We start from the raw sequence: 19,084 nt of genomic DNA, 5'->3' as shown, positions 1-19,084 counted from the left end.
TGGTGGTGGAGTGATCGAATTTGGAAATGGTGTGCTAATGGCATGAATGAGCAGAATGCCGATGACTTCACTAGTGACCTCGACCTCGGTATTGATGCCCAGTGTGGTGCCACACACTTTGGTTTCCATGCATGGAGTATTATTGTGCAAGCTCACAATCTGTAAGTTCTTGTAGAACTCATAGATGAGTCGTGGATAGATGTTTACTGCATCGAAGATGCTCAGCCATCCATTCTCCATAAATATCCTATATATGAAATAGAATGGGGGAACCCGGATGACAACCTTCAAGACTCCACACTCAATCACGATCTTCCTGTGACCAATGTGTTCAATAGTTGCAGCAACTTCAACCTTAGACCTTTTGCGGGAATGACCATGAGAACCCATATAGGAGGTATATATATCCTGGAACCACACAAAAAATTACCCAAAAACACGCAAAACAATGATAAAAACATAGGTTAATTCCATAATGAGGTAATGAAGCAATTAGAACAAAAAAGGATGCCAAAAAGAAAAACAAATTTCACGTAGGCATTTTGTCGAACACATGGTGTGCACAAGTATTTTTGAGAATAACAAAATAAATAAATAAACAACATATGATATACCATTGATTCCAAAAAAAATATGCATAGAAACAATCATCCAACCTCAGAGAATCATTCCTAAAAGAAAAGAGAAACAAAAACAATCCCAACAATGTAGAAAATTGTTTTACTAACTCTAGAATTTTAAAATCAAGTCAAAACTTCCTAAGCAAAAATACTCAACAATTGAGACACATACCTTGAGGATTGTAATGAAAAAAAATATGAGAAAACCAAGTAAATAATGCAGCAAAATCCAAAGAAGGGAGAAAAAAATTGAGTAGAAACCTAAAAACCAATTGCCAGAAGAAGGAGAAAACTACAGATTCTAAGAATTCCCGATGCGTGTCCGAACACAAGGAACGCGTGTTTGGACATGCTTTCCGAAGGGAACCTACTGACTATTGTGTCCGGACACTACACACAAAAACATCATTTTTTAGGCAGAAAATCAGAGTTAAATTTTTCCAATGAGAGCCCCAAAACACGCATGTATTTAAAATAGAGAGAACTGTCAAACAGCACTGCAAAATATTCAAAAATATAATTGAGAGTTAAGTAAATATGAGCAAGATTTTTCTCCAAAAATATGAGACTAGAAGTTTCACTCAACTCATGCCATGCGTGTAGTGTGTGAAAGCTTATTCAGTAAGAAAAAAATAATACTGATAAGGTTAAACACCTAAATTGCCTAAGAAAAGAATATAAAGTTTTATAAGTCAAAAATCAAACCTTATTTTACTAGGGCCTAGTCACCTTCATCTGATACACTCTCCCTAAGAAACAACACTTTTTCTTTTACTTACTCCATTAGTGGTCGTCTATTTCCGCAATAATTTGGTCACTGACACTTTCTGTAGGGACAAGTGTAAGTACAATTTTAATAGGATATTCAGCAGTGGACTTTTTGTTCCATATTTTTTTGAGAATTTATTTCTTATATTTTTGGTGCTGTAACCTAGAGAGGCTGCTAGAATTTATAGGTTTTAGGTTCAACTAGCGAGTTGGTCAATTTGACTAACACACTAAATATTCTCTCAAAATGATATTTAGAGTAAAACCAGATAAAAGAATTTCTTAAGGGAGCTTTAATAGTGCACAAAAACAATAGCATGAGAGGAATAAACTATTAAGCTTCAGATGTTGTAGAAAAACTAAGCAGATATCAAACTAAATCATCTTAAACATATTTAAGGATATTTCAACAAAACATAGAGATTGAGATGTCATTTAAAAAAGACATGAGATATTTGAAAAGTTGTCAAAAGAAAAGAAAAAAAAAAAATACACTGCATCTCCCACTTTTTTTTTTTTTTGAAAAAAAAAAAGAAGAAAAAAAGAAAGAAAAAAAGAAAGAAAAATCAACCAGAAAAACAGCAATAAAAGAAAAATAAATGTTGAGGATATGTCACAAACAACCAAGTTGTCTAAGAATTAACTTCAAACTTGCCTCCCTTGAGAGTTTTGATACCACCTGTAAAACAACCAAAACAAAAAAGCAGCCACCCGACATGCTTTTTCTGACATCCTCATTTAGACCTGCTATGCAATGACCCAAGAAAAAATGCTAGCCACATCTGTGCTATCACCCCAAAAAGACTAGTCGATTTGAAACTTTCCCTAGAATCACTTATAAAGCCCAGTTTCACCTAGTGAAAAATGAAATTGACTTCTAAAAAATAAATAATCAGTGTGTGCAATAGTGTGCAACAAAATATCACAATGCGGAATTAAAAAAGACAGATATTTTGTTGACGAAGTGGAAACTCAATTAAGAGAAAAACCACTCCGAGGCAGCCAAACCCAGGATATCCACTATTCAGAAGACAAAGCTAGATACAAAGCAGTAACACTCACATACCCCTAATGCAGTGGTTGTACCTTACTCTTTAACGTGTAACCCAACACGAACGCTTCCCAACCAGGTCTCCTACCTGAATGGGTCTTCAATGGAATCCTTTACCTTAGGGTCAAATCCTAAGATAGACTTCAGTTGTAGCACAGAAACAGCACACTTGCAATGGCTTGAGAGAGAACATATCAGCTCCAATAACTTCACAGAATACCTCTCTAAGCTCTGAAGGAATTCAATACTGAATTCTTGCAGTTCTCAATGCCCAGGGGCCTCTATTTATAGACTGAGGTTCAAATGGGCGACTACAGTGAAATATACGGGTGCCGTCCGGACGGTGGACAAGGGTTGTCCGGACGGACAACTGTGCGACTAGAATTTCTGAGATTTTCGCTGAAAATCTTTCCTGTTTGAGAACCGCGTCCGGACGGTGAGGCGCTGTTGTCCAGACGGTCGCACGTCCGCTGCAAGTAATTTCCATATAAGGCTTTCGCGCGTCCGGACCAAGGGGGATGGCCGTCCGGACGGTTAATCTTCAACACGCAATTTCCATATCAGAAGAGCGCGCATCCGGACCATGATAGGCAGGCGTCCGGGCAGTTGAAGTTGAATATGCAATTTCCATATCTGTTGAACGCACGTCCGGACCAAGCTGACTGACGTCCGGACGGTCGTATTTGAATTGCGATTCTTGCCTTATGTATGAGCGCGTCCGGATAGGAATCCACATCGTCCGGACAGTTGCATCAATCTTCCCTTATTTGAACTTGGAAAGGATCTGAAGCTGATTGATCACTAGACGTCGTCTGGACTGGCTGCTGAGTCGTCCAGACGGATTCAAGCTGGAACAGAAGCTTCTTGATACAGTGAAGGGTCCGGACGGAAATACACGTTGTCCGAACAGATGATGCTTGATCTGTCTGGCGTCCGGACGGTATGGCACGTCGTTCAGACGGTTGGAACAGTGGACAGATGAGTGTCCGGCCGGGATGACACGTCGTCCGGATGGCTGACAGGGAACCGATTCTTCTGACTTGTAACCAGTGCAGAATCTCTATAATACTTCTGAATAGTGGACTCTCTGTGAAGATCATCTTTACATACAAGTGATTTTGTCCTAAACAGAATGAAGCCAATCATAAACTAACAAACTCCCCCTTTAACCATTCTGGGACAAAAATCACTTGACCAGTTTGGAAATAAATTCCTGGTCCAAAAATAAAAATTACTCCCCCTTTTTGTCACAAAGGGACAAAGGGTAAAACAGAGTAAGAAACCAACTGTAATAAAAATTAATCCTCCTAACGGTCTCAGAAAGACCAGGGTAAACAGAGTAATATAAGTCAAAGAGTTTAACAAAACATAGCAAAATATAAATCAAATGTCTCAAACAACAAAAAGACAATAAAACAAAAGAAAGACTCAATCATCCTCTGCCATAGGTGCAGTCCTAGGCGCATCATCCTCACCATCACTACTGCCAGGATGATGATACTTGAGGCACTCCTTGAGATCCAGCTAGTTCTGCTCCACCCGCTTGTTGATGGAATGCACCTCCTGCTGCATAGAATAGATGGACTGCTGCATGGTGCTCATGCCTCCCTGAATGGCAGCTAAGGCCTCCATTATCTGAGAAAAATTGATTTCCGGCTCTGAAGGCGGGACAGTCTGAGATGATGAAGCCATATCTGGAAAGCCGATTGGCATAGCAGCAGGGATGGGCACCTCATCATCGGAGTGATCTCTCCGCAGCTGCGCATTTGACTTCATTAAAATCTGCTTGCTGATGGGCTGCTGAATCTTCATCTTCGGTTCTCCAGTAATGTTGATGCCCGACTGAAGAATGATCTGAGTGAGCAGGCAGCCAAAAGGGAGACCAGTATTACCCTTATTACGGGCCTCCAGGATAACGCTCATAATATGCTTGCACAGGCAGAAAGTCAAGCAGAGGTGGATGGCATAAACGAACAAGGCCTTCTTCAGATTTAGGTCACAGTGCCTGACAATTGGCCATAGGTTGTGCTGAACTATCTTGGCCAGCAAGTGATGAGAGGGAGACAATGCACCAATTCGGATGGTGGTAGCACCCTCTTCTCCCTGTGGAACTGCATGGAAGAACTCTCAGAGATCGTCCATAAAGGGAGGAAGCACCACTTCATTATAGGGACTGCCCGGCAGCTCAAGAACTGGTACTCCGATGAAGCGACTGTTGATCTGGGGATCAACAGTGATGATATGCCCGTCAACAGTAGACTGCAGTACCAACCCATGATCATCATCATGCGCTACCTCTAGGTTGGCATAGAAGAGTCTGACAAGCCTAGTGAGGACAATACAGGCACAGGTGTAGAGGTATCCCCAATGGTAAGTCTGGATAGTCTCATTAATACTATCCAGCGGAAACACCATGATGTTAGATCGAACCACATTGCGCTCAACAATGACTGTGCGGTCCATGATTTAGGCTTGCAGTGCGCTCCTCTCTTCCTCTGTCCTCTGGCGGACCCTGCGCTGGGAACTGACTGCAGACATGATTCTGCAACAAGAAACCAACAAGAATTTGCCAAAAATAAACCAAAAATATTCTTGTTAGGTCACAATAAAAATTTGGCAGAATAACAGGAATAAAAGGACTTCCCAAAAATATAGACAGAATATATCGCATTGTAGTCCCAAAAGAATATCATCAAAGATTATCCCAATATGGCACATATATGCATCTTATTATCTCAAAAACATTCCAAAAAAATGAAATTCTAACAGTTTAAAGATAAATAAACTAAAAAGAAAAAGATTGAAAAATACCTGGAATGTGAGAGTAATGTGCAAAAAGACAAGAGATAGCAATATAAATCCAAAAACTCACTGGAAATAATGCACAAGATGCCAAAAAGGGAGATTTTGGTCGGGTAGTGTGGAGTATGCGGCGCCCAGGGGTATATATAGCTCCTATGGGGTCCCCGTTCGGACGGTGAATTAATGTTGTCCGGACGCGCGCTGCCTCGAAACCATGGGGACAGGTCGCGTGCGTCCGGATGGATTATCCTTATAGTTTGGCCATTGGTTGTCGCGCGCATCCGAACGTATCCTGATCTCGTCCGGACAATGAAGCTCTCCCCGTCCGGACGCCAAGAGTGACCGTCTGGACGCTCCACACTGAAACATCATAAAACTGAGAAAAATTTACAGGAATCAAATTTTCCCAAGTCAGTTTTAGAACACGCATGTATAATCTACTGATAACACAATCAAAGAGCATCTCAAAACTAGGCAGAGATATAAAAGAGAGTTGAGAGTACAATCAGTACAAATATTTTCCTGGACATAGAAAATTTAAATAGACAACTCAACTCATGCAATGCCTGTGTGTGTGAAGACTTAACCCACAAGGTATGACTTCCAATTTCATGACAAATGGCAACTAGATTTTCTAGACAAGAGAGAAAATCAATGAAAGATTAGTCAAAAGTCAAACCTTATAACTTACTAGGGCCTAGCCACCCTCATCTAATACACTCCCCCTAAGATGCAGCACCTAATTGTTTTACTTGTACCGTGAAAGACAAAGTAAAGGTTTTTTCTTGCACGTAGAGGGCAAGACATATAGCAAATTCAGCACATAAGCAGTGAATATACAATATAACGCACATAATTCAAATGATTTACTGCTTGATTCTTATGGTGCTGTAACCTAGAAAGAATGCCAGAGTTTTTAGGTTCTAGGTTCAACTAGCATGTGGTCAATTTGGCCATATTAGCAAAGACCTCTTCTCCTATCCAAAATTTCAAGAAACACAAAGTCAGAGAAGGAAAGATGTACCTTTAGGGGAGTCGTGGATAGTGCACATTTTTCATCGCATGAGAAAAGAAACTATCCTACTTTTGCATATACAGGAAAACACTTGGCAGATTATAGTCATAAACTCTCAATTATATCTAAGCAGAGTAGATTAATGCACAATGAACTGAGAGATTAGGTAAAAACACATGCAATATCTGATATGCCAAGAGAAAAGAAAAATCCTGCAAATTCTCCCCAATTTTTTTTTTAATTAAAAAAAAATGAAATATGAAAAAAAAAATCATATGCAAGGCAAGATCAAACTTGATGATGCCAATATAGAAAAACAGTCGCTCGACCTGCTTTTTCTGTCTTCCCCTAACAAATACCTGCAAAGTTCTCTCAAGAGAAATAGGGGGTAAAAACACAACTGGTTCCTAGATTGCATATAAAATATAGCAAGAGGGATACGTAATCAAACCTAATGCCGTAGGATTAGGAACCAAATCCTAGGCATGAACACTCGAACTTGCTATGTGCGTCTGTTCCCCTTCATGGGGTGACCGTCCTTCTTGACCCAAGCCTACTTTCCTGTGGGTAGTTGCTGGCAGGACATCATCCACTCCATCATGCTCTGCATCCAGATAGGTGGCTCGCTGTGATATTGATCTTCTTTCACCTTCTGAGGCCTTCGAAACTGCTTGGATTTGTTCTTGGAGGTGCCACTGTGATTGGTTGGTACAAATCGCTGCTAAGGCCGCTAATGCTGAGGTGCCTGGTATCGTGGTGCATGAGACCAAGGATCTTGATATCTTGGTACCTGATCATAAGAAGCCTGATACCATAGAGTCTGAAACTGGGCCGTAGGTCTGGTGCCATGATTAGTCTGTCGAAGCTCTTCTTTCTTGGCCTTGGCTTTCTGAGTCTTCAGGAGGGAGCACTGAGGACGAACATGCCCACTTAGACCACAGTGATGGCATATAAGAGGTCTTTTGATGGAATGAGGCTTCTGAGTGCCTGGAACATCATCATTGACCTTATCCTTCCCTTTATCTTCAACAGTGGGAGGAGGCTCTGGGACTGCAGGCTTCACAAATACAGTCTTGGAGGTAGAGGGAGCATCAAAAGAGGGAGCTACATACCCGAGACCGGTCTTGTCAGTTGGTCTCTTCTAGATAGATAGCATACGAGTCAGCTTCTCATCAGTGACTCTTTCCAACTAGAGCTGAGTCTCTAGCAGCTTCTCCTCGAGTTCTTGTATTCTGAGCAGCAATGAACTCTTCTCAGTCTGCAAACTGTTCAGATCATAGAGGTGCTGTTTATGACCTTCCCTCAGCTTCTCATACTTTATGTAGAGTGTCTTGTAAGCCTCTTTGAGCTCTTCCCCATTATCACTATGCTCCGAATAATAAGAGTCTTCCTCCTCAACATGTGGGGCTACAAAGGCCAGAAATTTCTCAGACTCTAGAGCGTCTTCTTTTGAATCATCACTGAGAGTCACATTGTATGCCTTCCCCTTGCCCTTCTTAAGGTTCCCGCAATCGGCTCGGATATGCCCAAAACCTGAGCATTCAAAACATCTGGGCCATCTAGGATCCTTCTTTTCTTCTTCCTCGGGTTCAGCTTCTCTAGGAGCTTTCTTCACTTTTTCAAAAAACTTCTTTTTGAATCGGTCGTCTCTCATAAGTCTTCTGAAATTCTTGGCTAACATAGCCACAGCTTTTTCTTCCTCCTCGGAGTCATCTTCAGATGATGCTTCTACCTTCTTCTTGGAAGCCTTCAGGGCAATGGTTCAGTTTCTTGACTGGGGGGAGAGACAGCTCATATGTTTGAAGAGATCCCACCAACTCTTCAATCTTCATCTCTTCTAGATCTTTGCTTTCTTCAATGGTGGTTACCTTGATCCTGAAACGCTCTAGCAAAGATCTTAGAATTTTTCGAATGAGTTTTACATCCGAGATAGGCTTCCCAAGACTCACCATGGAGTTTCTCAGATCACTCATCTTGGAGTAAAACTCTCCAAATGTCTCTTCTTCCAACATCTTAATCTCTTCAAATTTTGAAATCAACATTTGAAGTTTGGCAGATTTTACAAGTTTGGTGCCTTCATATGTTGTTTCCAAAATTTACCATACTTCTTTGGCTGATTCGCAATTTGAAATTTTTGCGAATTCTGATGGAGACAGTGCTTGGCACAAAGCATGGAGGGCTTTATCATTTGAAAGACGAGCATTCTTCTGAGGGACTAGTTCGAGTGTTGCATCCTCTGGTTTAGTCCAACCAGTTTCAACAATACTCCAACAGTCAATAGATTTCAAAAAGAAACGCATACGTGCCTTCCAATAGCCATAGTTCGTACCATCAAAGGCAAGAACATAATTAAGAGTTTGAGACATTATAACAAATAGAAGTCAAAAATAAATAACAATCAAGAAATTAATCTTCTCAGAGTATACCAAACTCTGATACCAATTGAAAAATGAAATTGACTTCTAAAAAATAAATAATCAGTGTGTGTAATAGTGTGCAACAAAATATCACAATGCAGAATTAAAAGAGACAGATATTTTGTTAACGAAGTGGAAACTCAGTTAAGAGAAAAACCACTCTGGGGCAGCCAAACCCAGGATATCCACTATTCAGAAGACAAAGCTAGATACAAAGCAGTAACACTCACATACCCCTGATGCAGTGGTCGTACCTTGCTCCCTAACGTGTAACCCAACACGAACACTTCCTAACCAGGTCTCCTACCTAAAGGGGTCTTCAATGAAATCCTTTACCTTAGGGCCAACCCCTAAGATAGACTTCAGTTGTAGCATAGCAACAGCACACTTGCAATGGCTTGAGAGAAAACAAATCAGCTCCAATAACTTCACAGAATACCTCTCTAGGCTCTGAAGGAATTCAATACCGAATTCTTGCAGTTCTCAATGCCCAAGGGCCTCTATTTATAGGCTGAGGTTCAAATGGGAGACTATAGTGAAATATACGAGTGCCGTCCGGACGGTGGATGAGGGCCGTCCGGACGGATAACTGTGAGACCAGAATTTCTGAGATTTTCGCTGAAAATCTTTCCTGTTTAAGAACAGCGTCCAAACGGTGAGGCACTGTCGTCCGGACTGTCGTACGTCCGCTGCAAGTAATTTTCATATAAGGCTTCGCGCATCCGGACCAAGGGGGATGGCCGTCCGGATGGTTAATCTTCAACACGCAATTTCCATATCTGTTGAACACGCGTCCGGATCAATCTGACAGGTTTCCGGATGGTCGTATTTGAATTGTGATTCTTGCCTTATGTATGAGCGCGTCCGGACGGGAATCCACGTCGTCCGGACGGTTGCATAAATCTTCCCTTATTTGAACTTGGAAAGGATCTAAAGCTGATCGATCAAGTGATTTTGTCCTAAACAGAATGAAGCCAATCACAAACTAACACCTAGTAACTAGGCAATGTGGGGCTTTGCACTCATATATCTCTTATAAATCCCTCACTCTATGTGAGTTATTTATCTCTTCCGAATATGGGACCAGGGTGTTACAAACTCCCCCCTTAAACCCCTAACGTCCTTGTCAAGGCCACGTCATGCAGAGCTCCAGTACCACATGACCTGACTTTATTAGATGGCTTTGATGCCATTTGTAATGACCTAAGGAAAAGTGCTAGCCACATCTGTGCTATCACCCTAAAAGAACTAATCGATTTGAAGCTTTTCCTATAATCACTTATGAAAATTTGAAATGACTTCTAAAAGTAAAGTGTGTGCATAAGTGTCAACAAAAATTAAAGCACAGCGGAAAGTAAATGACACAGATATTTTTGTTGATGAAGTGGAAACTCAGTTAAGAGAAAAACCACTCCGGGGCAGCCAAACCCAGGAATTCCACTATTCAGAAGACATAGCTACATAAAAGACAGTAACACTCACATGTACCGATGCAGTGGTCATACCTTGATCTCTGACGTGTAACCCAACACAAACGCTTCCCAACCAAGTTCACCTACCTGAAGGGATCTTCAATGGAAATCCTTACCTTAGAACCGACCTCTAAGATAGACTTCGGTTTATAGCACAGCACACTTGTAAAACGGCTTCAAAGGAGATATCACGTCTCTGAGCTCTAATGGAATTCACACCGAATTCTTGCAGCTCTAAGTGCCCAGAGGCCCCTATTTATAGGCTGGGGGTCAGAATGGGCGTCAGGCAAAATAAGCCTGTGAGCCGTCCGGACGGTGGACCATGACCGTCCGGAATGACAACTGTGCGACAGGATTTTCTGAAATTTTCGCGGAGAAATATTTCCTGTATAAGAACATCGTCCGGACGGGATGGCTCGATCGTCCGGACGGATGCACGTCCGCTGCAAGTAATTTCCATAACAGGCTTTGCGCGTCCGGACCAAGGGGCAGGAGCGTCCGGACGGCTAAACTTCAACACGCAATTTCCATATCTGATACGATTGTGTCCGGACCATAAAGGGGAGACATCGGGACAGTTGAAGTCGAATCGTCAGTTACCATATATGATGCACCAGCGTCCGGACCACAGCTGTCAGATGTCCGGACGGTTCGTTTTGAACTGCGATTCTTGCCTTATGGAGATACGCGTCCGGACAGGATACCACATCGTCCGGACGGTTGATTGATCTTCCCTTTCTTGAACTTGGAAAGAATCAGTGAACCGTTCGAGAACTGATAGGTGTTCGGACGTCCTGCTGAAAACGTCCGGACGGAGCAAGCTGGCACAGAAGCTTCTCGATACGATGTAGGTGTCCAGACGGAAGAAACACATCGTCCGGACAGATGATGCTTATCTGTTTGACGTTGGGACGGAAGAAAACGTCGTCCGGACGGGATGACACATCGTCCGGACGGCTGACAGGGAACTTTGAAATTCTTCTGACTTCACTCTGAACAGTGGAATCCTTGTTTACAGCATCCTTACATATAAGTGATTTTGTCCAAACACATAATGAGGCCAAAATACTAACAAACTCCCCCTTTGGCCATTCTGGGACAAAAATCACTTGACCGGTTTGGAAATACATTCCCGGTCCAAAATAAAAATTACTCCCCCATTTTGTCACAAAGGGACAAAGGGTAAACCAGAGTAAAGAGAAAAACACACAACAATTACTCCCCCTTAATGTCTCAGAAGCACAAGGGTAAACAGAGTAATAATATCCACAGACAAAAAGGTTCTAAAATCCAAAACAATAGGAAACTATAGAAAAGTCTGAAAGTGGCTCAAAAGAGAGGAACAGAAATCCTCCAAGTACCAAATCCTGCTGATCCACTGAAATCTAATAACGGAGAGAAATCCGTAACAACTGGATTTGTAGAACTTCGACTTCTAGCTCCAGAAGCCGGGAGCCATGGACTGAAAAGCCTTCAGTCGCTTTGATTTTGCAAAGCCCGAACCAGGTTATCCGCAGATTAACATCCTCTAAGCAACTGGTCTGCAAGATAACTAAGGAGATTCACCACTGAACCAAAGCGACTGTGGATATTTGAGGGACTGCTACGGAAGGCTATGCACGAGCTAGGGGAAAAAGCTTATCTCAAATCCCAAGACCTTTGGACATTAAACATCCGACTTCAACAACAATCAGTTTTCCAAATGATGCATCTGTCAATCACTTTGCTAGGAGCCGCTGGATGTCGTATTCCTGAAAAACCAATCAGAAATATCTCTAAAAATACCATTAGATCCTGTTAGTTTCAAACATAATGTGGTATTTGAGACGGCTGTCAAATGGATGCCAAAGAGAAATATAAGCAATGCAGCTACTCATAAGGCATAAATATATCATGATCAGCCCAACACACAGACAGAGAAGGATTTTCATGCACACTATCTCAATAAAATATCCCAACAAATATTCCAATATTCTAAAAGCACAAAGACTTAAAAGAATAACTGAAGACACAATGAAGATCATGGGATGAGCAGAGATGTACACAAAATGCCAAAATCTCGGGAGAAATCCACTAGAAAAACACACAAGATGCCATGATAAATTAATAAAAATGCAAAGATGTGTGTATGGCAAAAAAAGATAAGCAAGTCTTAAACCTATAGAGATCTTGACTAGATGAGCAATTGCTAGGTCAGCATATGGTAAGACTGCTCTCGTAAGAATAAGTTCGTCCACACACAACACACTGAAAATTTTGAAACTTGAGGAAAATTTGCAGACAAATAATTTTTCCAAAGGCAGTTTCAGAACACGCATGTATAATCAACTGATAACACAATCAGAGAGCATCTCAAAACTAAGCAGAGATAAAAAGAGAGTTGAGATTTCAATAAGCACAAATAACTTTTTCTGATCATAGAAAATTCAAATAGGCAACTCAACTCAAGCAATGCGTGTGTGTGTGGAGACTCTTTTCCCACAAGGTATGACTTTCCAAGACATGACAAAGAGCAACTAGATTTTCTAGACACGAGAGAAAATCAGAGACAGATAAGCCAAAAGTCAAACCTTATAACTTACTAGGGCCTAGCCACCCTCATCTGATACACTCCCCCAAAGAAACAGCACATATTCTGTTTTACTTGTACCATGTAGGACAAGATAAATTTTTACTTGCTCATAGAGGGCAAGGTAAATTTAAGCACATAAGCAGTGATTAAACAAATTTAAAGCACATAACTTTTTATGAATTACTGCTCGAATCTTATGGTACTGCAAACTGAAGGGAGTGCCAGAATTTATAGATGCTAGGTTCAACTAGCCTGTGGTCAATTTGGCCATCTAATCAAGGACTTCAACTCATATCCAAAATCTCCAAAAGCAATGAGTCAGAGAAGGAAAGAAGTACCTTAGGGGAGCCCGGGATAGTGCACTTTTTCCATCGCATGAGGAAAGAAGCTATCCTACTTTTGCATAAACAGTAAAAACACTTGGCTAATATAGTCAAAACTCTCGAATATATCTAAGCATAGTAAATTAATGCTCACAGAAGAGAGATATCAGGTAAGGAAACATACAGTACCTAATAAGCCAAGAGAAAGAAAATCCTGCAAATTCTCCCCATTTTATTTTATTTTATTTTATTTTTTTGTTGAAAACTGATAAACAGAAAACCAACAAACACATGCTCAAAAAAGGAAATGACATCTAATCCTAGCATGTAAGGTAAAACCAAACCTATCCACATGGAGAGAGGTTTAGAAATACCAAGACAGAGAAGCAGCCGCCCGACGTGCTTTAACTGTCATCCCCAAAAATATCTGCAGAAGCTTCTCAAGATAACAAGAGAAAATATGGGGATAAAGTAAACAGTTCCTCAAACAGAATGCAAGGCATGAATAAAATATGACAAGATAGACAATGCAATGCAAACATACCTGACATGCACTAGGATTAAGGAACCACAATCCTGGGCATGGGAGACTTCACCTTTACTAGGTAAGTCCACTCCCCCTCAAAGGGTGAATGGTCACATTCTTCCTGACCCATACCTGCTTAACCCGAGGTGGTAGCTTGCAGGTTTTGCCCATGTTGTCCATTCTTCGTAGCATACCTTGTATTAGGTTCAGCAATCCTTCATGGGCATGGCTGCCATTGGGCTTATGCGGCTTTCTCTTGTAGCGCCTTGATTTGCCACTCTGATTAGCAGGAACAAACTTCTGCTGATGCCGTAGAGCCTGAAGAGCCATCGGAGGTGTAGCTCTTATTGGCAGCTTCCTCTGAACCTTCAACTTCTGGAGTTGTGGACAATTGGGTCGGATGTGATCGGTGATGCCGCAATGATGACAAGTGGGCAAGCTTCTTTTGTTTGAATGCTTCTTGACATTCTCTGCAAAATTATGGTTAGCATTCTTACACATAACAGTGCCCTTACCTTCTATATGTCTCCTATACGGAGGAACATATTTTGATGAGAAAGAATCTTCAACTTTACATTTCCTCATAGCATCTTGCTTGATCCAAGGCCTGTGGGATTTCAACAAACAACAATTTGGCCTAATATGACCAATCTTCCCACAATTATGACAAGTAGGGACAAACTTACCATGAGCTTGTGTACCTGTGTCTTTGGATTTTGGCATCACACAATCATTCAAGCAAGAATTATCCAAACAAGCAGTGTCTACTATCACAGGCTCAATAATAAAGGAATCTAATTCAGAATCAGAAACATGTGAAGTAGAAGCACTCAAATCATCAACAACTAAATCAGGCTTGTTGGAAATATCTGAATGAATACACATCATGCTTTTCAAATTATCACTAGAGAAAACAGAATCTTTTAATTTAATCTCTAGTGAATCAATAATGTTAAACAGCATGGTATTCTCATATCTCAAAGAGTCAATTAAGGCATGTGATTCAGACAATTGAACAATCAAAGACTCTTTTTCTTGCTTCACCTTTTTAAGCTCTTTATGTGAAATTTTAGAATGATGATCATTCTTCAATTTATTAAAAACTTTCAAGAGCTTAATATCAGAATCCTCATTTGATAACTGAGAAGAATTCATGATGAAAGGTGTAATAAAAAAAATAGAAGTCACAAAGAGACGAGGATCACACTTAGGAAATAAATCCTAAACAGAGTGTACCTGCTCTGATACCAATTGAAAAATTGAAATGACTTCTAAAAGTAAAGTGTGTGCATAAGTGTCAACAAAAATTAAAACACAGTGGAAAGTAAATGACACAGATATTTTTGTTGACGAAGTGGAAACTCGGTTAAGAGAAAAACTACTCCGGGGCAGCCAAACCCAGGAATTTCACTATTCAGAAGACATAGCTAGATACAAGACAGTAACACTCACATGTACCGATCCAGTGGTCGTACCTTGATCTCTGACGTGTAACCCAACGCGAACGCTTCCCAACCAGGTTCACCTACCTGAAGGGGTCTTCAATGGAACTCCTTACCTTAGAGCCGACCTCTAAGATAGACTTCGGTTTACAGCACAGCACACTTGTAAAACGGCTTCAGAGGAGATATCACATCTCTGAGCTCTAATGGAATTCACACCGAATTCTTGCAGCTCTAAGTGCTCAGAGGCCCCTGTTTATAGGCTAGGGGTCAGAATGGGCGTCAGGCAAAATAAGCCTGTGAGCCGTCCGGACGGTGGACCATGACCGTCCGGACGGACAACTGTGCGACAGGATTTTCTAAAATTTTCGCGGAGAAATCTTTCCTGTATAAGAACATCGTCCGGACAGGATGGCTCGATCGTCCGGACGGACGCACGTCCGCTGCAAGTAATTTCCATAACAGGCTTTGCGCATCCGGACCAAGGGGTAGGAGCGTCCGGACGGCTAAACTTCAACACGCAATTTCCATATCTGATACGCGTGCGTCTGGACCATAAGGGGGAGAGTCCGGACGGTTGAACTGCGATTCTTGCCTTACGGAGATACGCGTCCGGATGGATACCACATCGTCCGGACGGTTGATTGATCTTCCCTTTCTTGAACTTGGAATGAATCAGTGAACCGTTCGAGAACTGATAGGCGTCCAGACGTTCTGCTGAAAACGTCCGGAAGGAGCAAGCTGGCACAGAAGCTTCTCGATACGATGTAGGTGTCCAGATGGAAGAAACACGTCGTCCGGACAGATGATGGTTGTCTGTCTGACGTCGGGACGGAAGGACACGTCTTCCGGACGGATGGAACAGTAGACAGATGAGCGTCCGGACAGGATGACACATCGTCCGGACGGTTGACAGGGAACTTTAAATTCTTCTGACATCACTCTGAACAGTGGAATCCCTGTTTGCAGCATCCTTACATATAAGTGATTTTGTCCAAACACAGAATGAGGCCAAAATACTAACAACTTATGAAGCCCAGTTTCACCTAGTAATTGGGCAATGTGGGACTTAGCACTCGTATATCTCTTATAAATCACACACTCTACGTGAGTTATTTATCTCTTTCCAATATGGGACCGGGGTGTTACATCGGGGGCACATGTTGTTAGTTTTTGTGTTGGCTGGATTCTGTTGGACAAAATCACTTCTATGTAATGTTGCTGCTTTCACAGAGATGTTGCTTTATCCAGAGTCTACTCTTCAGCTATGTTCTTCAAGAAGATTCTGTGAAGTTTTCAAGGATTTATTTCAGTTCCCTGTCAGCCGTCCAGACGACGTGGTATTCCGTCTGGACGCTCATCAGTCAGCAACATCCATCCGGATGACGAGATCTTTCAGTTCGGAAGCCCATCAGTGTCTAGAAGCTTCGAACAGTTCAAGATTGCATCTGTCCGAACGCTCTTCAAAGTTTGAGAAAATCCCAGTGTTCCAGTGCATCCGTCCGGACGACGTGGTTATACCGTCCGGACGCCATTCAGTGTTTGACAAGAAATAGGGTTTCTGCCTCAAGACACAGTTATGGGAAGATGGCTGCTACCGTCCGGATGATGTGTGATCCCGTCCGGACGATGTCCTCTATAAGGCAAGAACGTGCATACCAAGTTCAACCGTCCGGACGTCAGCCTTCATGGTCCGGACGATCAAGCTTCATATATGGAAATTGCGTGCACCAGTTCAACCGTCCGGACGTTAGCCTCCAAGGCTTATTATGGTAATTTTGTGTAGCCGAAGTGCAACCGTCCGGACGCTAGGGCAACACCGTCTGGACGCGGCCTTGTTATGGAAGCTTTCAGCGCTATCTTGGAGAGGCGGTTGCAGTTGACCGTCCAGATGCTCGGTCAAGCCGTCCAGACACCCTCGGGTATTTCGGTCATAACTTTTTACTCAAATATCGGATTGGGACGAAATTGGCTTCATTGGAAAGCTTAGAAAAAAATGATGTAATTTGAATGTCCAGACAGACCCAAAAAATGTCCGGAAGGCCTCCGTCCGGACGGAAAGATTTGCCCATCCAAACGGCCCTTCAGAAAATTCCAGAATTACTTTCCGGACAAGAAAAACTTTACCCGTCCGGATGGCCCTGGCTCCCATCCAGACGTACATGCCACAAAATCCATTTTTGACTCAAAATAGGGTTTCTTAAGCCTATAAATAAGAGGCTCTAGGCATGCTTTCAACATAGAATTCAGTGGTGAATTCTCTACAGCTTAGAGACGTGATATTTCCTCTAAAGATTTGCCAAGTGTGTGATTTGATCAGCTGTGAAGTCTATCTTAGGGGTTGGCCCTAAGGTAAAGGATTCCATTGAAGACCCCTTTAGGTAGGTGAACCTGGTTGGGAAGCGTTCGTGTTGGGTTACACGTCAGAGAGCAGGGTACGACCACTGCATCAGGGGTATGTGAGTGTACTGCTTTGTATCTAGCTATGTCTTCTGAATAGTGGATATCCTGGGTTTGGCTGCCCCGGAGTGGTTTTTCTCTTAATTGAGTTTCCACTTCGTCAACAAAATATTTGTCTCATTTAAATTCCGCATTTAATATTTTGTTGCACACTGTTCACACACACTGTTAAATTTAGAAGTCCATTTATTTTTCACATGTCTTGGAAGATAAGCTGTTAGAGGAGTCAAATTTTTCTTCCCTTTCTTCTTCGCCACTCTCTCCAAGACCAGAGCCTCAGGATGCGCAGACCTCTTTTTGGTAGGCTTTTTAGAAGCCTCGGGTATGACACCCTTCGTCTTTTTTGCTTTGCCCTTCTTGTTTAGCAGAGTTTTGTTTTCAGGGATAATGTATCCAAGGTATTCCCCCATAGCTGCATCCATGACGATTTGGTCGAAGTCGATCTCATTGAACACTTTGGCCTTCGATCTTTCTTGGGACCATGTCAACTTACTAACATTGGCTCGGTTAGTAATGCTAATGAATGGAATCTTGCACCATTCATTGTCCAGAAATCTCCAATCTCGACACATCCTTCGACCCTCGGTAAGCATTGTAGAGTCAAAGCATTTCCACTCTCTAGAGACTAGGAATTCTAGTTGCTCCCAAAACTTGTTGTTTGAGTACGCCCTCTTTAACCAGATCAAAAAATGAGGGTGTTGGACTGCCAGCTCAACTGTACCATCCAGCTTCTGTGTCGGACGGAAGATGTTAAAGAACTGGTTGATGCTCATTTCTTTCTCGAGCACTGTCTTCTAGAGGATGTAGGAGGTGAAGTGGTATCTCCATGCATTATTATTTCTCTGATATGGAAAGAGCCTTATTATAACAAGTTCCAGTGTCACAAGTTGTAAGAAGGCTATTTCAGTAATGTAATGTGCTTCAAAGAAGATTCTATGTGGATTTCAAGACAGAGAAGTGATAAGTGTTGAATGTTACACATTCAAGCCCCTTAATTTACATATGTAAGCTCTTAGTTTTGTTATAGTTTGATGTTTTGTATTTTTTGTGTTTTTTTTTTTTTTTTTTTTTTTTTGTATTTTACAGGTTTTGAAAGAAAATCCATAAAATTACAAGATTATAACAAAGTCGGCAAACTCACTTTTGGATAGATTCAAACTCCAAATCAATTTTGAATTTAAGGAAAGAGAAGTTGGCAAATATTCGTTATTTTTTGAAAGAATCCAGAAAAAGCATGTCTCAGTAATTTAATCATAACTTTCGTCTCAAGTATTATATTGCAACAATGGTGATGAAACGTTAATACAAAATGGAACAAATATGTCAGAAATAGGTTTTTCCTATTTCGGATGTTTACCATGCCAAAATCGCCCTACAATAAGAGATCGCAAATCTGTACGAATTTTGGAATACTTTTCCTACTTGGAAGGAAATTTCAGAAAAGGAAAAGACTTGTAATTATTCTATTTGGACTAGAAGACCTATTTATAACTGTTCTAGGATTTCTAGAGCTTCTAGAGCTTCTCTAATCCCTATAAATAGGCATCTAACCTTTGAAGAAAAAGACAAACAAGCTTTGAGGAAGAATCAAAGGCTACATAAAAAATGAGTTTCTT

This window comes from Alnus glutinosa, chromosome 3 (assembly GCF_958979055.1).
Source record: "Alnus glutinosa chromosome 3, dhAlnGlut1.1, whole genome shotgun sequence".
NCBI classification, from domain to species: Eukaryota; Viridiplantae; Streptophyta; class Magnoliopsida; order Fagales; family Betulaceae; genus Alnus; species Alnus glutinosa.
This window is presented reverse-complemented; position numbering follows the sequence as displayed.